Genomic DNA, 24639 nt, shown 5'->3' with positions numbered 1-24639 from the left:
TTTTGTCTGGATCGTATGCCTGTCCACTCCTTACTGTTGTGGATTACTATCTACCTCCGATGTAGAACCCCTGTCCGAAGCACCAATGTAATTTCAGCGTGGTGTCCTGGATCATGTGGATGGTGAGGGACCAATACTTTCTTGAATATATCCAATAATGCCAATGGCTGCAGGTACCCTGTTGTATGCAGCTTTATTGCTTCAGTTGAAGACTGTCCATCAATAGACTGGTGGCTGCAACTCATGAATCTCTGCCATCTTCTTATGTTTTTAGACTTGGTCTGTTCATATAAAATATATGTCTAATGAATACCGCTGAGTCTCTATTGGGCATGGGCAATTTTATGACACTTTACTGACTCCCAGAGAACTGCAAATTTACTAACTACATAGCAGACTGTGGCTTGGGCTTATGAGCATGACATTTGGAGTTTTCAAATTGAAAAGGAAAAAAAATTGTATAAGCATTTAATCCCAGTAGATCAGCCATTCCCCCTCCTCCTACTCACAATCCTGTGAGTCGCTGTAAGGAAACTGCCTGCAGAAGGGGCTCTCCGTCATTGCACTGCCTGTAATAAGAAACCTGGATCAATAAGCCCTGCCCTTTGCCTAAGCCCCACCCCTCAGTCATCTGTCAGATGAAAATAGAAGGAATCAGAGGGAAATTGTTTTCTTTGCAAGATTTCTGTGGATTTCAGGAGTTTTTCTTTGGCATACTTTTTATTTTTTGTATTAATTTTTTTTTCAAATTAGTTTTTATTAAAGTTTACACAACATATATGCAGTGTGACAGCATATGTTGATAAATCTGTCCTAATGCTTTTACTTGAGTGTGTGCAAAGGCGTAGCTAGGTTCTCCTGCACCCGGTGCAAAGATTCAGATTGGCGCCTGTTAAAGGGGGTGGGGTAATAGCGGGATTCACTGGTTAGTGGCACCCACTATTACTACCGCCTTTATAATTAGGGTCACTAGGGTTATGCCTAGTTCCCCTACCTTTTCCTTATACTAACGTTGATCGAATTGCTTTAGCGGCTACTCAAGGGAATAAGACCGTATAGTAAATAAAGGTAATATTTATTAACATACAGTAATCACTCTCATATGTATAATACAGTAACTAATCACCGTACAGTATAAACACGGTATCAAGATATTATACCGCCACCCACTTACATAAACATACACAGAATACAGTTACGTTACAACACAATAAACATAAGTTACTTGTGATTCTCACACGCTCTCTATCTCTATCCCACTCCCTCCTAATATAACTTTCCCTATACACTAAGGGTTAATACGGGATAAGGAGGAACAAGGGGAATGGGTTACTGTGTAAAACAGACAGCAAGGGTTAACTCAGGGACTCTGGGACAGCAAGGGTTAACTCAGGGACAGTAATCAGGGAGATCAAGGGGTTAACTCAGGGAAGCAAGGGTTAACTCTGGGACAGTAGGGAAGCAAGGGTTAACTCTGGGACAGTAGGGACTCAGGAAGAGCAAGGGGTTAACTCAGGGAAGCAAGGGTTAACTCAGGGACAGTACTCAGGGAGATCAAGGGGTTAACTCAGGGAAGCAAGGGTTAACTCTGGGACTCTGGGACAGCAAGGGTTAACTCAGGGACAGTAGGGACAGTATCAAGGGGTTAACTCAGGGAAGCAAGGGTTACAGCAGGAGAGACAGGGTTAAGTGTAGCTGCTGCTACACTTGATACTTAGCGTGACTTTGTGGAGCAGCAGAGACAGCAGCAGGAACCCAGGTCTTTGGAGGAGAGAGAGAGAGTTGAGCCGTCGTGATGTGTGTGTGAGGCAGGCAGGCAGGCAGCTCTCAGCTGATCTTCTTCAGCTTCGGCTCCTGAGCTCGGCTCCTGAGCGTACCGATGCAGGGCTATTTAACCCTGTCGGTACGCTTGCAGCGGGGAGTGTGGCGCTTGCCCCAGGCTAGCATGGGTCGGCATGGTGATAATGTATCACCAGCCGACTCATGAGAGCCCGCACGAGACAGTCCGTGCGCGCGGGAGACTTGAAATGGAGACAGGGGATAACTATCCCTTGTCTCCATGGTTTCCTAACAAAGCAGGGACATGCTAATTGTCCTGCTTTGCTTCCAACCGTATTAATGACTAGGGCTGTTGTAGTTACAGCCCTGGCTCATGATACAGTATATGTACTATACATACACATATATATTATATATATATACATATATGTATACATACATATATACACACATACTGTATACATACATACTAATATATATATATATACATACATACACATATATACATACATATATATATATATATATATATATACATATACACACATATATGGACACTTCCCTTTACAATCCCCCTGTTGTCGGGGACTCGACAATGCAATTTGGGGAAGTGTTTGTGGGGTTCTATTTACCCCCTCAACCTCCCCGGTTACTGGTAATGGTCTGAGATGGAAGGAAGTATACTATTAGACCTAGATATTCGACATCAGCTATCTCCTCAAGGACACCTTCCCGCCAGTCCTCTGACTCTGGAGTCTAGTGTCCAAAGAAACGAAACCTCAAAGTTCACAGAATGAAGATGAAATTAAATCTCCTAGTCCATAGAACGAAGTTGAGATAAAACTCACAGTCCATAGAACGAAGCCTCGAAGCTCATCAGACGAAGTTGAAATGAAACCTTCATAGTCTATAGAACGAAGAAACCTTCATAGTCCATAGAACGAAGCCTCGAAGCTCATCAGTCGAAGTTGAAATGAAACCTTCATAGTCCATAGAACGAAGCCTCGAAGCTCATCAGACGAAGTTGAAAATAAACTCACAGTCCATAGAACGAAGCCTCAAAGCTCATCAAACGAACAAAGCTCATTTGAAAATCTCAAAGTCCATGAACCGCAGATTTCTTGTTCTTTCTTGCTTGGAGTTTCTTCCTCTTAAGTGGCGTCAGCAGGTCTTTCCAGTGGCCGATCCAATTTTAGCATGCCGACCCGTGTAAGGCTACTTGTGCCCTCATATGGTCAGCCTTGGAATGGCTTAGCCCGCCTTTCAACAACCTTTTGTACGTGATCCATTACTTTTCCAACTTTTCCCAGCATCTTGATTGAAGACGAAACAATCTTTGTGGGCCGATATCCAGGTCTTCATCATGGCAGGTTATCATCCCCGAGGAGGAGGTGAGGTCTTGGTACCCAGGAATCTACTGTGGGGTGGAGTATCGCCTTCCATTTCCCCTCTGACATTCAATCCATCATCATATTGACCATACCAGTTCTCAGGTTGAGGTGGCAAATACCTACAAGGGTGTGTGAATACCTTACCTGTCCCTAAGGGTACCTACACACTACCCAATCATACAAACAAAGTGAAAAATAACCAAACATACAAAAATATTCCCCCACCAACCATAGGTATATGTACATATAGAGATCCATGCTTAAACAGCATCTCACACTACTCCTCCATAAACACGTGCAAGGTACACATGCAAATGGGGTGACAACAGGCTGTAAATATATACCCGCCTACACGTACACACACTCGCTGTGGGACGGGCGCGTCCTCACTGAGTATGCCTATGTTGCAGACACATATCAACACCTAGAATGTCTATATGTACACCTTGAAAATTTTGTACGACCCATTGATTAAGATTTACACTTTACAAATATATATATACACATACAATAATAAACAATTCTGGGTCGCAGGACTGTATCACTATGTCCTTAGACCCCGTCTACGAATGTATTCGTGGCTTTCTGCTTGACCTCGTTGTATTTGGTCAACCAGTCCTTTCATTCGTCGGTAGACGCAGAACAGTCCAACGTACATAATCGCCACAAGAGTGAGAAGGATTATCACTGGGTGGATGAGCAAGTTGAAGAAGGAAGTGGCCTTGGGACTATATCCAAACAAGCTCTCCCACCAAGACACTTCCGCGTCAAGGTTGTTCACAATTCCTGTGATCTTTTTAGTGTCATGTTCCAACTGAATAGTGGCTTGGTGTTGGGAATCTTTCAGTTTCTCCACGATATCCTCTTCCTCATTGAAGTCTAGCAGGAGATTTCTTAGTTCGATGCCAAACCCAAGAGGAATCGTCTGGAGTCTCACAGGGGTGTCTGGACGGATGTCGAGCCTTTTTTCAGGTGTCACCGGAGTTCTTCCCTTTTGATCCGCCACATCAACGCCTAATACGGGATTAAGGGTACAGTATGCTCCGGGGAGGAGTATGCCTCTTTCGGAGCAGTTAGTCGCGTGGCATTCTGCATTAGATACCAGCACCAATATCCTTGACCCATGTCTTGAGGAGGGCATTGGATTAGTCTTCATATCACATGACCCCTCGGTATCCCAACACTGGTGTAGGTCAGGATATCCGAGGGGAGCTGTGGATGAAGCACTGTTTTTGTGGTTCCTCACAATTCTCAGGTTTGTGAAACTATATCCCTGTCTTACCAAACCCATTATCTTAAAATCAAGATATGGGTGTAATGCCAGGGTTACCTCCCCCTGTCCAAAGTTTCCTAACTCCAGTTAAACACAAAAGAATCAGCCATACTGTTATTCGCTGTATTTAATTGCACTCGCATTAGGCCTCAGATGAAGTTGTGTTACCTGTCTGAACCCCCCATGTCTAGGTGCACAGAATAACATAAAACACTACACCGTGAACTTATGTTACCTGTTCGCACCGCCCAACCTGAGTTCACAGTATAATAACAACTTCAACGTTATCCTAATAGAGAGCAATTAAAACATTGGGCGCAAATACACCACTATCCAATGGTTGATTCTCCAGTTGTTTTCCTGGAGTGGTTTTCTAATTATGCATTATAAATACAGGCAACAGCCATATAGTATAAATACATATTACTGATAACCAGGGATATACCACAAAAGAATATGTGAAAGAACCACAAAATAAAAACACAAATGAAAACAAACGGACAACTGGGGACAAACACAACAGACCATAAACAACCATTACAGACATAACACCAGACTGAACATGCAATTTATGGCCAACTTCCTAAACTCCTCCCTAGTTGTGGTTGGTCATTTAGACCCTTAAGTACGTGGCGGAGCACATAAGGCTGTAAGGAGACTCTTGTGCAGCCATTTTGTCTAAATCCACGTTTTGTTCTGACGTGGCCATTTTCTATTGCCATTTCACTGGGCTTTCCATGGTTGCTTATGCCGTGGCAGTTCCTTGCAATATGTCCCATCTGACCACATTTAAAGCATTTAACAGGACCACATTTCTTAGTACTCAAAGACTCGCAGTACTTCGCAATGTGGCCTGATCTGGCACATGCAAAACATTTAACAGTACATGCTCTGCTGGACTTAGGGCAGTCAGCAGTGCATGATCTCTTAAAGTTCTGCATGGCCAGGGATACACTTCTAAATATCGTACGCTTACATCTGCGTAACACTTTCGTAACAATGTTACCTTCAGGTTTCTGGATGGGATCATGATTTGTGACATCTGATCCATCACTCTTACTACTCCCCCCTTTTTGCCCTGTAGAGGGCAAACTTACAGCGGAATCAGGCCTTGAAAAAGACAAGGCCGGTAACATTTTTGAGAAATCTTTTATGATGTTTTGCATACTGGCAACCAATTGTGACCTAGCAGCAAGCTCATCATTCAACTTGGCAATGATCGCATCCGTAGATGCTGCCTTAACCTTAAACGCATTGATCACAGCATAAGACCCAGTCAGCCGTGCATCAATATCATCACCACGATTTCTCAAATCTATCACCTGCGATTCCAGCATGCAAATTTGCTGATCTCTACATTGGGCATTCTCTGCCAGTTGTGTCTGCAAATCACAAACCTGCTTCACATTGTTGACACAACAATGGCAGTGAAGATTTGGGGAATCTCTCTTCATTTCTGAGTGATCAGGTTTCCACGTCTCCTCATACACACAGATAAGTTTAGCGAGCATGTGGAGACGTTTGGAGGTTTTGTTAAGAACACTCCTCTTGCTAATACACAACTTATCATGAGCATAAGCCTCGTCCAGCAGAGTGGACCACAGCATTCCTGCTGACTTGTATGTCGTGGGTGTTACTGGATTAAATTTACTGTGTTTGGCGAGGTGTTTAAGTGTGGAGAAGTCCATACTCACTGTTGCAGAAGTCATCTCCGTCTGCGTTGTCCTCCTTGTCACCCGCTGTTTTGAAAAAGGTCCTTTTCTTCCGGAACGCCTTTTCCCGATCAGCTGGACTTCACCGGAAGAACACCGACGTTGATACTTCTGCAAACTCTTTTGTATAAGTTGCTCACTCGCCCGACGATTCGTCGCCGTAGAGCAGCATGCCGCAAAGCAAAATAAAAGACGTTAATACCTCAGAAAATAAAACAAAAAACAATAGGTTCGCTGATCAATTATATCCTGTATCAAGCCTTAAATAAAATTGTGTTACTCGTCTGAACTTCAAAAAGGTCTAGGCGCACAGTATAACCCAACACTACACCGTGTATGTACGTTACCTGTCCACGCCTCGCCGCCTATCTGCAGTTCACGTTTTAACACAACTTTATTGTACAAAAGACAGAAACAATTGAAAGCAGTATGGGCTGGCTCGCCAATGTTAAAGGGGGTGGGGTAATAGCGGGATTCACTGGTTAGTGGCACCCACTATTACTACCGCCTTTATAATTAGGGTCACTAGGGTTATGCCTAGTTCCCCTACCTTTTCCTTATACTAACGTTGATCGAATTGCTTTAGCGGCTACTCAAGGGAATAAGACCGTATAGTAAATAAAGGTAATATTTATTAACATACAGTAATCACTCTCATATGTATAATACAGTAACTAATCACCGTACAGTATAAACACGGTATCAAGATATTATACCGCCACCCACTTACATAAACATACACAGAATACAGTTACGTTACAACACAATAAACATAAGTTACTTGTGATTCTCACACGCTCTCTATCTCTATCCCACTCCCTCCTAATATAACTTTCCCTATACACTAAGGGTTAATACGGGATAAGGAGGAACAAGGGGAATGGGTTACTGTGTAAAACAGACAGCAAGGGTTAACTCAGGGACTCTGGGACAGCAAGGGTTAACTCAGGGACAGTAATCAGGGAGATCAAGGGGTTAACTCAGGGAAGCAAGGGTTAACTCTGGGACAGTAGGGAAGCAAGGGTTAACTCTGGGACAGTAGGGACTCAGGAAGAGCAAGGGGTTAACTCAGGGAAGCAAGGGTTAACTCAGGGACAGTACTCAGGGAGATCAAGGGGTTAACTCAGGGAAGCAAGGGTTAACTCTGGGACTCTGGGACAGCAAGGGTTAACTCAGGGACAGTAGGGACAGTATCAAGGGGTTAACTCAGGGAAGCAAGGGTTACAGCAGGAGAGACAGGGTTAAGTGTAGCTGCTGCTACACTTGATACTTAGCGTGACTTTGTGGAGCAGCAGAGACAGCAGCAGGAACCCAGGTCTTTGGAGGAGAGAGAGAGAGTTGAGCCGTCGTGATGTGTGTGTGAGGCAGGCAGGCAGGCAGCTCTCAGCTGATCTTCTTCAGCTTCGGCTCCTGAGCTCGGCTCCTGAGCGTACCGATGCAGGGCTATTTAACCCTGTCGGTACGCTTGCAGCGGGGAGTGTGGCGCTTGCCCCAGGCTAGCATGGGTCGGCATGGTGATAATGTATCACCAGCCGACTCATGAGAGCCCGCACGAGACAGTCCGTGCGCGCGGGAGACTTGAAATGGAGACAGGGGATAACTATCCCTTGTCTCCATGGTTTCCTAACAAAGCAGGGACATGCTAATTGTCCTGCTTTGCTTCCAACCGTATTAATGACTAGGGCTGTTGTAGTTACAGCCCTGGCTCATGATACAGTATATGTACTATACATACACATATATATTATATATATATACATATATGTATACATACATATATACACACATACTGTATACATACATACTAATATATATATATATACATACATACACATATATACATACATATATATATATATATATATATATACATATACACACATATATGGACACTTCCCTTTACAATCCCCCTGTGACTCCAGAGTCAGAGGACTGGCGGGAAGGTGTCCTTGAGGAGATAGCTGATGTCGAATATCTAGGTCTAATAGTATACTTCCTTCCATCTCAGACCATTACCAGTAACCGGGGAGGTTGAGGGGGTAAATAGAACCCCACAAACACTTCCCCAAATTGCATTGTCGAGTCCCCGACAACAGGGGGATTGTAAAGGGAAGTGTCCATATATGTGTGTATATGTATATATATATATATATATATATATATGTATGTATATATGTGTATGTATGTATATATATATATATTAGTATGTATGTATACAGTATGTGTGTATATATGTATGTATACATATATGTATATATATATAATATATATGTGTATGTATAGTACATATACTGTATCATGAGCCAGGGCTGTAACTACAACAGCCCTAGTCATTAATACGGTTGGAAGCAAAGCAGGACAATTAGCATGTCCCTGCTTTGTTAGGAAACCATGGAGACAAGGGATAGTTATCCCCTGTCTCCATTTCAAGTCTCCCGCGCGCACGGACTGTCTCGTGCGGGCTCTCATGAGTCGGCTGGTGATACATTATCACCATGCCGACCCATGCTAGCCTGGGGCAAGCGCCACACTCCCCGCTGCAAGCGTACCGACAGGGTTAAATAGCCCTGCATCGGTACGCTCAGGAGCCGAGCTCAGGAGCCGAAGCTGAAGAAGATCAGCTGAGAGCTGCCTGCCTGCCTGCCTCACACACACATCACGACGGCTCAACTCTCTCTCTCTCCTCCAAAGACCTGGGTTCCTGCTGCTGTCTCTGCTGCTCCACAAAGTCACGCTAAGTATCAAGTGTAGCAGCAGCTACACTTAACCCTGTCTCTCCTGCTGTAACCCTTGCTTCCCTGAGTTAACCCCTTGATACTGTCCCTACTGTCCCTGAGTTAACCCTTGAGTCCCTGAGTTAACCCTTGCTTCCCTGAGTTAACCCCTTGCTTCCCTGAGTCCCTGAGTTAACCCCTTGCTGTCCCAGAGTCTGTCCCAGAGTCCCTGAGTTAACCCTTGAGTCCCTGAGTTAACCCTTGCTTCCCTGAGTTAACCCTTGCTTCCCTGAGTTAACCCCTTGCTCTCCCTGAGTAAGTTAACCCCTTGCTCCCCCCAAGTTAACCCTTGCTGTCCCAGAGTCCCAGAGTTAACCCTTGCTGTCCCAGAGTCCCTGAGTTAACCCTTGCTGTCCCAGAGTCCCTGAGTTAACCCTTGCTGTCCCAGAGTTAACCCTTGCTGTCCCAGAGTCCCTGAGTTAACCCTTGCTTCCCTGAGTTAACCCCTTGCTCTTCCTGAGTCCCTACTGTCCCAGAGTTAACCCTTGCTTCCCTACTGTCCCAGAGTTAACCCTTGCTTCCCTGAGTTAACCCCTTGATCTCCCTGAGTACTGTCCCTGAGTTAACCCTTGCTTCCCTGAGTTAACCCCTTGCTCTTCCTGAGTCCCTACTGTCCCAGAGTTAACCCTTGCTTCCCTACTGTCCCAGAGTTAACCCTTGCTTCCCTGAGTTAACCCCTTGATCTCCCTGATTACTGTCCCTGAGTTAACCCTTGCTGTCCCAGAGTCCCTGAGTTAACCCTTGCTGTCTGTTTTACACAGTAACCCATTCCCCTTGTTCCTCCTTATCCCGTATTAACCCTTAGTGTATAGGGAAAGTTATATTAGGAGGGAGTGGGATAGAGATAGAGAGCGTGTGAGAATCACAAGTAACTTATGTTTATTGTGTTGTAACGTAACTGTATTCTGTGTATGTTTATGTAAGTGGGTGGCGGTATAATATCTTGATACCGTGTTTATACTGTACGGTGATTAGTTACTGTATTATACATATGAGAGTGATTACTGTATGTTAATAAATATTACCTTTATTTACTATACGGTCTTATTCCCTTGAGTAGCCGCTAAAGCAATTCGATCAACGTTAGTATAAGGAAAAGGTAGGGGAACTAGGCATAACCCTAGTGACCCTAATTATAAAGGCGGTAGTAATAGTGGGTGCCACTAACCAGTGAATCCCGCTATTACCCCACCCCCTTTAACAGCGCCCCCCCCACTTATTTCCCAACATTTCCTTCCCCCTCGCCATGTTTGCTTTCTCTACCAATCAATGTGGTGTCACACACAGCCCCTTGTTGATAGTGTGACATACAGCCCCTCTCTTGTAGATAGTGCCACACACAGCCACACCTTGTAAATAGCGCCACACAGCCCCCCTTGTAGATAGTGCCGCACAAAGTCTGCTTCCCCCCTTGTAGATAGCGGCACACTCTCCCCCTTGTAGATAGTGCCACACACAGCCCGCTGCCCCTTTGTAAGTAGCGCCACACTCCCCCCTTGTACTTAGCGCCACACTATAAACAGAGCGGTGAGTGGTAGCCTACCACTACCACTCTCCGCTCTGCCTGACTGTAGCGTCCATGGCCGCGGGTCGTCGGGTTTACTCACCTCCCGACGCCCGCAGCCATGGATCCGTGAGCGCTGGCCCCCATCTCCTTCCTTGGAGACGCCAGTGCTCACTTCCGCTCTGGTCTGCTGGGTCCTGTAGGGTGCGTGCGCACGCTCGTGCCCGGCCTTAAAGGGCCAGCGCGCACACAAAGGAAGTCGTCATCATTATCAACTGCCACGATTTCCTGGTCTATAAGATGGCCCCAGGCCTTCTCATCCTTGCCTGAGCATTGTTCGTTTTCCCAGTCTGTCTTGCAAATGGTCCCTTAGTGTTTACCGTTCCAGTTGTTACCCATGCCTTGTTACCAGTTCCTTTTTCCCGTGCTGTGCCTTTAGTGTTGAGCCTGCCATGTCCAGAGGAATCCACCATGTCCTGTGTCATCTGCTACATCCGGAGAAATCCGCCACGTCCTGTGTCATCTGCCACGTCCGGAGGAATCCGCCACGTCTGGCGCAACCTGCGGCTCCTCTGTCATCCGCCACGTTTGGCGTTATCTGCTGCACCCATCTCCATCAGTGCCAGAGCTGCGGCCACCGTCTGGACTATCCAGGTACCCTTGTGTGGGACATTGTATTACTGGGTTTTCCTGTTGTTTGGCCAGCTGCCTCCCCGCTACGGCGGTACGGCCTAGTGGGTCCACTAACCCGCTCCGTGACACTGACATGACATACCGGAGGAGCCAAGGAGGTCATGCGGCGCAAGCAGCGGCGGAATTCCTTTTGACTAGGGTTGGTGACAGCCAGGGCCGGCCTTAGGTTGGATGGCACCCTGTGCGGAACTCTCTATTGCCGACCCCTACAAAAAACTAAAATTAACCACATATATAGACACGCACATACTGGAACATATATACTGTACATACCTAAAGACAGATATTTAGACATACACGCAAATATTCATACACACATCTGGAATATATACATACAGGTAAATATATAGACATACAGACACACACACACACACACACACACACACACACACACACACACACACACCGGCAGATATATACACAGACAGGAACATATACAAATACATAAAAGGCACATATATACAAGCACAAAGACACATTCACAAACAGACCCATATATACCCAGTACAGATATTATTGTAGATTTCACGTGCTGCCCTATGTAACACCTCTGATAACACAGGGTACAGGGTACAGAGTTTCCCAACCTTTTCGGACTCGAGGCAGCACAGGAAAAAAAAAATTTCCTCTGGGCACCAATACCAAAAATTGTTTTGAGAAAGACAGAAAACGGCTAAAAAAAAAAAAGCACTACACTCGTAGGGTATGTCGTGGAAGTCAATGGCTCAAAATATATTAGACTGAAATTTAGAAGAGTCTAACAGACTCTCAGGCCAGGCACTTTATCCAGCATCCTAATCAGGATATTTCATACCGATATATATCGAGAGAGGAGAAGAAAACACACAGACGCTGCTGATATGCTCAAAATACTCTGGAGGTTTGTTTCCAAACTCAAACTATAATACTATCATTCAGAAGGGGTGTAGGCTTCAGGTTAACCAATCAGAGACAATATGACAATATTTGTTATTCAGCCAATAGCAGACCATAAGATACATCCCAGATACATCATTATAATTCTTCACACATCAGGTTTGCAGGTGGCCTTATCTCTTTTGGGCAGAATGTTCCCGTAAGATGGGGGAGGCATTCCCACAAGCATATTTGCCACCCTCCCTTCTCACTCCCTGTGCCTTCACTGCAAGCTTCGTATGGGAGCCAAGGTCAAAGATAAAACATACGAAATCAACATAACTTGTGTTAAAGGAACAATGTCTTTCTTATTCACTACAAAAGAACCAAGATGGGAACTCCAGACAAGATGGCTGCTGCACGAAACTAAATCATTTAAAGAGGCTCTGTCACCAGATTCTCAAATCCTTATCGCCTATTGCATGTGATCGGCGCTGCAATGTAGATAACAGTAACTTTTTTTGTTAAAAACGTTCATTTTTGGTCAAGTTATGAGCTATTTTATATATATGCAAATTAGCTTTGAAATGGACAACTGGGCGTGTTTTTTTTCGTATGTCCAACTGGGCGTGTATTGTGTTTTTAACTGGGCGTGTTTACTAGTTTTACTAACTGGGCGTTGTGAATAGAAGTGTATGATGCTGACGAATCAGTGACCAGTCAGCATCATGCACTCCTCTCCATTCATTTACACAGCACATAGTTTTCTTACTAGAACAATGTGCAGCCACATACACAAGTGTCCTGATAATGAATACACATGACCTCCATCCTGGACGTCATGTGTATTCAGAATCCTGACACTTCTGAATCTTTTCTGTGAGATTTCCAGCAAGGGAAACGAAATCTCGTTTACCTCGTAATCTCGCGAGATTACGCGCGGCTTGCTGGAATCTCACAGAAAACATTCAGAAGTGTCAGGATTCTGAATACACATGACGTCCAGGCTGGAGGTCATGTGTATTCATTATCAGGACACTTGTGTATGTGGCTGCACATCGTTCTAGTAAAAACACTATGTGCTGTGTAAATGAATGGAGAGGAGTGCATGATGCTGACTGGTCACTGATTCGTCAGCATCATACACTTCTATTCACAACGCCCAGTTAGTAAAACTAGTAAACACGCCCAGTTAAAAACACAATACACTCCCAGTTGGACATACGAAAAAAAACACGCCCAGTTGTCCATTTCAAAGCTCATTTGCATATATAAAAAATAGCTCATAACTTGGCCAAAAATGAACGTTTAAAAAAACAAAAAACGTTACTGCTCTCTACATTGCAGCGCCGATCACATGCAATAGGAGATAGGGATTTGAGAATCTGGTGACAGAGCCTCTTTAAACATTATTATAATCACTTTCACATAATACATATCTTAGTAATTCGGCATCCTGCTTGATAATTCATAATGTAATTTCATACAGAGAATATAAGCAAATAAACCATCCTTCACAGGTATGTTTACACATGTTTTTTGTAAGGCAAAAAAAATCTGCCTCAAAATGTGTTTTTGCTTAAAGGCAATGTGTTGCCAGAAAAACATGTTGTTTTTTTTTAAATTAAACATTTAGTGTGTGGGTGATTAAACATTGTTCAAATTTTTTTTATTTTTTTCACGAGTCAGGAAATATTATAAATTGGATTCAATTGGATTCAAATTTATAGTATTTACCATTTCTGGTCACTAGATGGAGCCATTCCCAAAAGCATGTGGTAAAGCAACCACATAGCTTTTCTGCTGCAAAATTGGGTAAAAAGCCCTCGCTCTAGTGAGCTCTCAGCATCCCCCCTCCTTTATCCTGGCTAGTGCCGGGATAAACGAGGGGTTTGAACGGTGTAACCTCCTACACTGTGTGTCGCCATTTTTTGAGCTAACACACAGTGTAGTAGGTTTACATACAGTAGTAAACACACACAAACACGAACATACATTGAAATCTCTTACCTGCTCCTGCCGCCGCGGCTCCCTCCGGCCCGTCCGCTCCGTCTGCTGCCGCTGGTCCAAGTGCACAAGTCCGGAAGCCGCGACCGGAAGTAGTAATATTACTGTCCGGCCGCGACTTCCGGTCCACAGGAAAATGGCGCCGGACGGCGCCAATTTCAAATTGGACTGTGTGGGAGCGGCGCATGCGCAGTTCCCACACAGACGCCGTGCACACAAGTGAATGGGACGGGAGCCGTTCGCAGTCCCTATGGGACTGTGGCTGCCGTATTCCATGTCTGTATGTGTCGTTAATCGACACACACAGAAATGGAACAAAAAATGTCAGCCCCCATAGGGAAGAAAAAGTGTAAAAATAAGAAAAAGTAAAACACAAACACACAAATTAATCCAAACGTTTTTAATAAAGCACTAACATCTAATGCAAAAGACACAGGCATAAAAGCTCCAAACGGGCGCCACATGTATTTTTTGCCTGCTATTAATTTCAATTGGAGGTCAGAGGCAGAAACCACTTGAAGACCATCAGCCCGTCACTCACAGTAAAATGACCATCAGCCCCCCACTCACAGTAAAATGAGCATCAGCTCCCCACTCACAGTAAAATGTCCATCAGCCCACCACTCACAATAAAATGACCATCAGCCCACCACTCACAGATTCCCCCTGTAGGTAGCGCCACACAGCCCCTTGTAGGTAGCACCAAACAGCCCCTTGTGGGTAGTGCCACACAGCCCCCTTGTAGGTAGCGCAACACAGCCCCCTTGTAGGTAGTGCCACACAGCCCTCTTGTAGGTAGCGCCACACAGCCCCCTTGTAGGTAGTGCCACACAGCCCCCTTGTAAGAAGCGCCACACAGCCACCTTGTAGATAGCGCCACACAGCCCCCTTGTATGTAGTGCCACACAGCCCCCTTGTAGATAGCGCCACACAGACCCCCTGGTAGGGAGTGCCCCTGGTAGGGAGTGCCCCTGGTAGGGAGCGCAGATCCCCTTCCACCTGCTTGAGTGATGCAACCTGTGCGAATGCACAGGTCGCACGCCCCTAAGGCCGGCCCTGGTTAAATGTTGATTTTAATGGTGAAATGTTGATTAATACATGGATGCATGCTATGCCTACAACATATTTTGCTGACTATTTTTTTTACACTCATGCACACAGCTATATGATAGATCCAATATTGTAACTTTGCGTGCATCATATTTCATACAGAGACACAAGTAAATCAGGGCATGAACACCACATCCACATGTATTATACTGTAAATCACCACGGATTTAAGGTGTGGTGATTCTGCAACATTTTAACGTACCCTAAGAGGGCACCAGTACTTAAAATGATTGTCCACTTTGGACAATCCCTTTTTATTAACCCCTTAAGAACACGGCCAATTTTGGCCTTGAGGACAGAACAATTTTTTTATATTTCCCTCTTTGCATCCCGACGCTCATAACTTTTATTTTTTGTACGACATAGTTGTATGAGACTTTTTTTATTGCGGGACGAGTTGTACTTTATGTAGGCACCATTTTTTGGTACAAATACATTATCGTTTAATTTCTATAAATTTTTATTTTGGCGAAAATACTGAAAAAAGCAGTTCCGCAGCAGTTTTAATATTTTTTTTTGTACACCATACACCGATCATCACAAATAATGTTATACATTTGTTGTACAGGTTGTAACGGTCGTGGCGATACCAAATATGTCTATATTATTTCATGTTTTGGGACTTATATTTTAAAAAGTTTATTTATTATAAAAATATGTGTGTTTCTTTCATTTTTTTTACTTTTTATTTATTTATCATTATTTTTTTACATTCATTTAACTTTTCTTTTTTAATCCCATAAAGGGATTTATCATTTTAATTTTGATTTTGAACTGTAATGTACTGGCATAGATCTATATGCCAGTACATTAACCTGTGTACTGGTTGTATACAGGCAGTTGTTAGGGCATACCTCAGTATGCCCTAACAACAGGAAATATGTTCAGGCAGCCCTGGGGTCCTTCAATGGACCCTGGGCTGTCTGGCCATACAAGTTATGGGCTTTGATCACGGCACAGTTATCTTCTGTGACGTGATCAAAGTGCAGTCCCCTCTCCTTGAACGATGAGATCAGCTTTCATCGCGGCATTCAGGGTTAACGGCGGAGAGAGGATGTTTCTCTTCTCTCCGCTGTCAAAGCTGGGCCGTAGCTGTGTATTACAGCCGTTGCCCCGCTCTCGATTTCACGCACAGACGGCTGTCACACAGGACGAGACTGCTCGTCCTAATGCGCCAAGTACTCGCCGCTCAGGACGAGCATTCTCGTCCTGTGTCGGCAATGTTTCCTCAAGGATAACTCTGGGACACCACAAATATAATTTATATGTTCTTATTTTATTATTATTATTATTATTATTATTATTACTATTATTATCATTTTTATTATTATTACTATTATTATTACTATTATTATTATTATTATTACTATTACTATTATTAGCATTTTTATTATTATTATTACTATTATTATTATTATGACTATTATTTGTATAACTACTAAAGGACAATTATGTTTGCAATGCATAATTGACCTTTAGTAAAATAATTGTAATTATTTTGGTAGTGCTTCAATTTGTCATATTTCATTTTTTGTGAGAAGTTGAGGATTAAATGCCTTTTCAGGTACCTATTACTGTGTTTCTCTTTGTTTAAAAACCCATACCCAATGCTCAGCTCACCCACGTGTAGGTAATGGTGAATAGACAGCAGCCGGGACACGCAGAGGCCCAGATTAAAATCCATAATGACATATATAAACGCAGCTACAAGAGTTTTGCACTGCGGATTTTAATCTGGACCAAAAAAATATTGTGGTTTTATTAATCTAATTGAGTAATGGAAATTCTCTTTTTTTTTATAGTTGTGCTTCCTTTTGAAGCCATCCTTGGTTCTACAGAAGGGAAATAGGATTTTAAAGGTTCTTTGAACAGCATTGTAGTATGTGAGGGTACCATGTCAACTTTGATAACTGACTTGCAAAATGAAGGGAAACACCTTCTTATAAAAAGTAGCTTGATAATAGTAACCCCACAGTTCTATATATTATACTATAGCAGAGCCAGCCATGGTGACCCCATAATAGACCCAGTCTAGTGTTGTCTGTGGTTGATTTAACCCCTATTAATATGCATAGGGAGAAAGCTGTCAATTAACGGAAAGCTGTGAATACGACAGACTCCAGTCTCACAGCATGCACAGAAATGCTGTGCGCTGCATCTATTAATATGTAAGTTTACTGAAACCAGAACGTCTTTACATAAAGCTCAGCGGGATGGCCACTACTTCATGCTGTTCTCAGAAAGGGCAGCAAGAACTAGGTGACAGTTTTAAAACAGTGGAAAGAATACCATTGACAAAAAGTGGAGTAGTTGCCCAAAGACGTGATTTAATTGTCCGCTGTGGAGAAATACTGCAATTTCTATCTAAACTTGTTATTATACATGAGACCCACCGGGGCACATTAACCAATGTGTTTTAAGAAAGGACAATTTACAAAGCAAGAACAAATTATCTATTTTTACAAAAATTTGCACCACATTTATCAAAATGGCACACACCACATTTCTGACGCCCATTACCCAACTTTTCTGGTACATTTCTTTTGCACCCCAATAGATATAGTAGAACATATTATTTGCTACATGGTTTGGATACATTAAAATATGTAACCAATTTCATTGCAGTTTATATATTATGTTATATTAAATTATCTATGGTCCTGTATTGTCTCTGAGCTTTGCTTTAAGTACAATATTAGGACTGCCAAGATGGGCACGAATAAAACCTCCAGCAGACGCAAGGTCATTAGTCATTTGGGCTTTTCTTTGTGGACATGCTGTGAACTTATCTCAATACACAATCAATAGTCTTCTCCGGAGATGCTAGGTGAAGATTGTCATTACTCTGTTACCAAGGTGATAGCATTTGGTCCAGAGACTCTTGTAAAAGAAATTGACTTTCAGGAAACTCTTAAATATAATTCAAATTGCACTACGGCTTATTGTACAAGATGTGGAAGTCTGGTTATTGCCCTTCATGAATACATGTATCACTAAAAATAAAAATAAATAATTATATGTGAGCCATAGTACCAAGCTAAGTGTTATGTCTCCCACTCTCCTCCATGACCACACATCAGCTCCCTATTTCGAAATGTTTTGTGCTATTATTTTCGATCGTTCACTTTTACCGTATATGAACAGGGTTGCTTTTTATATTGTATCATATTAATCCAAATAAATAAATAAAATACAATTATTTCCATACGCAGGAGATGTTCTGTTTAGAAGCTAATACATATGATAATAAAGGTACAGTATTTATTATTATTAACCCCTTAAGGTCTAGCCTATTTTGGGGCTTAAAGGCGATTTCCCATAATTGATATTTATCACCACAGGATAGGTAATAAATGTGATCAGTGGGGGTCTGACTGCTGGGACCCCTACCGATCTCAATAACCAGCTTACCTGGCCATCGTTGTGTACCCCATGGAGTGGTACTGTGTATGCTTGGCCACTGCTCCATTCACTTTCTATGGGTGGCCGAGCTTGCGCAGGGAGACAGCGCTATTCAGGTTAGATAAGGAGAAGCAGGAAAATCATATTGGGGAGGAATCACATGACCTGCAAGGAGATCGGCGAACCGTTCAGTTTCAAAACTGCAAGTACATTGAAAAGTGTATGGATTTACAAATAGGCAAATGGTGTTTGATCAAGGAAAACCTCTTTAAGGGGGTCTTTCTGCCTTTTACAGTATCTTTGATTGCAAGAAAAGTGCTGTTCTTGCAATCATTAATACCGGAATCCTGGAAAAATCCTGACGGACCCCATTTAAGTCAATAGGTACAATTAATATTCGCAGGTATCTGTTTGAAAATGAATCTGGCATAGCTGTCAAAGCTCCGTTATAAGCCAAAGCCATGATTCTAGTGCGAACAGAGCCTAAGAAATAGCAGAAGACAACCTTTTAAGGATTTGTCTATACTAGAGATTATTATTATTATTTTTTTCAAGGGATTATTTTGAACAATTTTAACTACAATCAGTCCATCTTGATCTACTACAGTACATTATCTTCTGTAAATCGATGCAGAGAGCTTGGCGTTAACGTTCTTCTCTTTATTTTGCAGTTGATGTGAATCAATGACAGCAAATGCAAGGTCACCTTAGAGCATTCCATGCTTCACAGTCTGCTGAGCTAACATTTTTGCGAATTAAAAACCTTTTTTTTTTTTAGAAAGGGGGAGGAAAGAAGGCTTTCCCAAAGTGAATTATGTACAATTCATCTTGAATCAAGTAAGCAAAAATTACAGATTGCTAAGGGCAAGCTGCCAAGCAGGATCTCTTCTCTTGCAGAAAGGAGTAGGTGGCCTGTCAAAAGGGCAATGCTGTTTTCTTTTTTTATGAATGCAGTTAAAAGCACAGTTCAATGCAAATAGCACGGTGTAAGAAAAATAACAGAGAAATTACTCCTTTAGAGGAGACCTCAATGTGATGAAATGTGTTCTCATGTGAACTGACTGGAGGATTTCAAGACCTTTTTAGTTTGAAGGGAAAATATGTCTGGAACAGTTATTGCCCTTGAATGACACAGGGTCTACTATTACTTTTCACCTTTCTAGAACCAGACTTGTATGTGCAATAGGTTGACAACTACGAATACAAATGTAATTTGCCATTTTTTTTAAATATATAATTCATTATTTTAGTCAATTACTTGCCATAGTCTAATATAAATTTTCACATGGTGGAGGGGCTAATTGGCAAGTCTCATGGCTATTAGAGTTGCATTTTTCTATGCAGAATAAAATAGCTTTATGTTTAACATTATTAAATACACTCCTCAACATTAAAATTGCAACACCAAGAAGGAACATTTTTGGAATTGTGGAACTCACAGTATCGATAGACATGTTAATGATATGCAAATGATAAAAAAATGGAAACAAAATATTCCAAACATCTTGATTTATTTAATTTCAAGCGCCACGCGCAGAAATACACGCACTTACGCGCTTTGGTATGCTATCGTTGAGGTTATTATTGGTTGTCTGAGGAATGTTATGTCCACTGAAGGCACTTGGGCATGCAAATCATCAAGATTGGCTGCTGGCAGCCCCCTTTGCAATTTCTGACCAATGACGTCCCAGATGTGCTTAATGGGAGACAAGTCTGAAGATGCTGCAGTCCATGGTAGCACATTCAGGCCATGACGTTCCCTTGTGAAGGCCCCTTCATGACGTTGCCCATTTAGTGTCCAGACCAATCTCCAGCTATCATTGTGTCCGAGACAAAAGCGGGAATCATCGCTGAACAGGATAGACCTCCATTCCAGCTTCCATTTACATCTTGCTGTGCACCATTATAATCTTTCAGAGCGGCGGTGTGTGGTCAATGGAACACCTGTAGCTGAACATCTGTTTCATAGTGAAATGTCGTGCAAATGCCTTCTGATGTTTTGTGTCAACACTGGTTGCCGCCCTAGGCTTGGATATGTCCAATTTCACTTGCAGTACAGAATGGATCACTACGCACCATTCTTCCAATCAGACAATCCGTCCTGTGCAGAGGTTCGTCTTCGTGCACATCTTGCTTTCATTCCCGTTAGTTCTTGTTGTCCCAACCAGGACACGCAACGTTGCACTGTGCTAACATCTCGGCCTCGGCCTGCCGGAGTTATAAACCAAGTTCTCCCAGATCTAGGATTTTGTCCCTTTTAGTTTACGACAAGTGGCGATAACAGGTACATTGATGAACAGGAGGAATCACACAATCATCCCACACCACATGATCTGATTTTTGAGGTTTCATGTGGCTAAAAAAATTTGCTTTCAATCTGGCTTTTATGCCCCTTCCACATAGATTGGAGCAAGGTGCTTGGAAATGTGATAATTTGCAGATGTTAGCGACACCTGCTACTTCCTCAATTTGTATAACCTTACGGGTTGTTTTTTAAAGTCCCTGATGTTTTAATTTAGCCCTTCTTCAATTCAAAATATAGGTAGCAAATTATGGTATAAAATTAAAACAGGCGGCAAAACCTGGCATTAAACGTTCCTATTTTTGCCCTTTAGTGGTTTGCAAGCTACTTGTTTGTTAAAAAAAATGTATGTCCCTTTTATAAACCAACTGCCATATAGCCCTGAAACCCATCTAAATGTATTGCTTCGAAAACATAAAAATTCACTAGATTATGTAGTGCATGCAGATTAGATTCTGACATCATTCTATCCCTTCATTACAGCTAGACAAATCCAATACTCACATTATTCCCTTGATAACAGTTCCAGCTTTTAGACCAAATTGGTAAAGAAGTTACAAAATGTGGCCCTCAACATGGAATTATGCAACTGGATGCTGAACTTTCTAGTCATCAGACACCAATCCACAATCTGACCTATTGTCACTAATCTTCCTTGTAATTTTTTTTTTTTTTTTTTATTGGATTTTTATACAGCGTTAAGGTAAGCAAACGTAAGCCAACAATAAGATATAGCAGGTAAATTACCATAATTACTCTACAGAGAGAACGTAGGACAAATTAATAATCTAGAGCATGCTATTTATAATTACTACACATAGAGAATACTCCGTATTTTCCGGACTATAAGACGCAGTTTTTAGTAAGAATAAATCTTGCTAAAAAGTCCCTGCGGCTTATAGTTGGCAGTCAAGCTGACCGCGTCCTTACTTAAGGGGATGATGTTTGGAGCGGAGCGGGCTCACGCGCTGAGCCTGCTCCATACACTGTAGGTTTCAGCTGTGTTTTACAGCTGATACTCTGCTCTAACGGCCAGGAAAAGCGATCGCGCCGTTTAACCAGTTAAATGCTGCGGTCAATAGCGACCGCGGCATTTATAGGGTTTTCCCATGAAGGACATTTATGACATATCATATAGATGTGGGTCCCACCTCTGGGTCCCACACCTATCTCTAGAAAGGGGCCCCCTAGACCCTATTCTAGCTTACTCAGCTCCGCTGTCTCCCGGCCACTTCCTGGTTAGGTGGTCGGGAGTTACGGAAACAGCCGAGTGCTCGCTGATCAATGCTGTTTCCGTAACTCCCATAGAAGTGAATAGGAGTTACGGAAACAGCGCAGCACCGCGAGCTAAGCTGTTTCCTGAACTCGGTAGATACGAAAACAGCGTACATGGTCGAGTCACGGAAACAGCATAACTCACTGAGCTATACTGTTTCCGTAACTCTCATAGAACTGAATAGTAGTTACGGAACAGCGTAGCTCGAATGCTACGCTGCTTCTGTAACTGCCATTCACTACTATGGGAGTTACGGAAACAGCGTAGCTCAGCGAGTTACGCTGTTTCTGTAACTCATCCCTGTATTGCAGTGTATTGTACCAGCAATCTAACGATCGCTGGATCAAGTCCCCTAGGGGAACTAATAAAACGTGTAAAAAAAAAGTTCGATCCATATTAAGGAGTGTAAAAAAATATTAAAAGTTCAAGAAAAAATTGGCATCGCTGCGTCCATAAAAGTCCGAACTATTACAATATAGCATTATTTGACGCACGGTGAACGGCGTCAATTTTTTCTATTTAAGACCCCAGAATCTTAGTTTTTTGGTCACCTTAGCACTAAAAAGTGATAAAAAAAATTGTATGTAACAAAAAATGGTGTCAATGAAAACTAAAGCTCGTCCCGCAAAAAATAAGCCCTCACACCGCTCAATCAATGAAAAAATATAAAAGTTATGGCTCTTAGAATGTGGGGAAACAGAACAATTTTTTTTTAACAAATAGTTTAATAGTAGTAAAATATGAAATTTTTTCCTATTTTCTGTTGTCTAAAACCTGGCTGCGTCTTATCGTCAGGTGCGTCTTATAGTCCGAAGAATATAGTAACCTACAAAAAGATGTAATGGAGTCCAAAACTGTATCAAATAAGTACAATTCTTTTTAATAAAGTATTAAAAATACATCAGAGTCTAGACTCTAGATCATCCAAGAAAACTAAAAAACAGAAATCACGGCAACACATGAAGTGATATGTAATTGCTACCTTAAAGGGTAACTAAATCTTCAACATACTTCTGACATGTCATAGTCTGAAGTTTTGATTGGTGCGGGTCCGAGCACTGTAACCCCCACCCGCTTCGTTTCTGTTTGGCTTTTTCAGAAATCAATGTAGCTGTGTATGTGCTCAAAAGAAAGTCTATGAGCACGTACTTTCCGGAAAAAGCCAAACAGAAACAAAGCGGCTCAGCACTCACACGAGCACTTCAGCTGCTTCGTTCTAGCGATTGGTGGGGGTCTCAGTCCTCGGACACCCACCAATCAAAACTTCTGACATGTCACTATGACATGTCAAAAGTTTGTTGAACATTTAGTTACCCTTTAATGCAACAGCAATTGAATCCATGCAAAACCGGAGTAACACTTATGACTATACTATTCAGGCCTAACAAAAAAGGGAGGAAAAAACCATGATAAGTAAACCATACCTTTTTAAATAACGTGCAAGATGTTGTGCTCTGTATTGCCTCAACGCATGTTTCGCTACGGCTTCATCAGCAGTAGAATCCAAGACAGTCCATAATCTTGGTTAGTTAAGTCTATAACAGTAAGACGCCTTTACAAAACCTTATGGTTTGGAGGAGGCAGATAGATAATCTCAAGTACCTTCAACAACAAGGAGAGTAATTGGAGGTGTTCCAAGTCCCAAGCAAACACTTTATAGTAGAGTTATACACTGATGATAAAAGATAAGCTCCAACTATGGATGCTACGCCTATCATCATCATCATCATCATCATTTTTCCTGCACTGCAGTTACTTCAATCCAAGTACATAATGAACACCACAATCCTTAGTCTTAGGGCTCATTCAGACGAGCATGTATGTAGTATGTGTGACGGCCGTTAAAAGAACGGCCATCACACGGACTCATGTACTTCAATGGGGCCGTTCACACGACCGTTGTTTTAACGGAGCGTGTGAAGAGTCCGTGAAAGAATAGGACATGTCCTATTTTGCTGCGTGTCACTCTAGTCTATGGTTGATCCGTGACAACGCGCCCCGCACGGGTGCACCTCAGATGTGGAAAACTGCAGTTAATCACGTCCAAGTTTAGCTACGCTCTTCTGAATGTAGCCTAAGTCTGTTCCTAAGGCCAAGAAACCACTGTTGGGTCAAGTTACGTCTCATTATTCAAGTAGAAGTGGAAGATCTATTGAGAGCCTAGCAGAAAATGTAAAACATTGAATAACACTTTAAGGTCCTGACCTCTATCAATATGACTTTAATATCGTTCATCTAAATACTCTATTCATTTACGTCATGTACAACTGGTATTAACTGAATACAAGTTAAACTATAATTATTTTTATTTGATAGTGAAGCTTCACTTTCCAGGGCTTTGTCTAAAAGAACCACAGCCTTGAGGTCACTTGCAAATTATTATTTTTTTTGTAATTTTGTATTTGATAATACAGTTACTATTTATCAAGGACCCAACCTTATTAGTATTTATTACACTTAGGATCGTAAGCGCATGGAATCCTGTAGACAAAAGACTTATAGCTTAATATAATTATTGCTGAAATGGTTAATTCCTTTTCACTATGGAAATACTGAATTCT

At 42.4% G+C, this 24639-nt stretch overlaps 1 pseudogene; it reads left to right on the top strand.

Annotated features, from left to right (window-relative positions):
- The window catches only part of LOC142760561 (uncharacterized), a 68852-nt pseudogene that overhangs the window by 16127 nt on the left and 28086 nt on the right, over positions 1-24639 (top strand).

The sequence above is a fragment of the Rhinoderma darwinii genome, chromosome 4 (assembly GCF_050947455.1).
Source record: "Rhinoderma darwinii isolate aRhiDar2 chromosome 4, aRhiDar2.hap1, whole genome shotgun sequence".
Lineage (NCBI taxonomy): Eukaryota > Metazoa > Chordata > Amphibia > Anura > Rhinodermatidae > Rhinoderma > Rhinoderma darwinii.
This window is presented reverse-complemented; position numbering and strand designations above follow the sequence as displayed.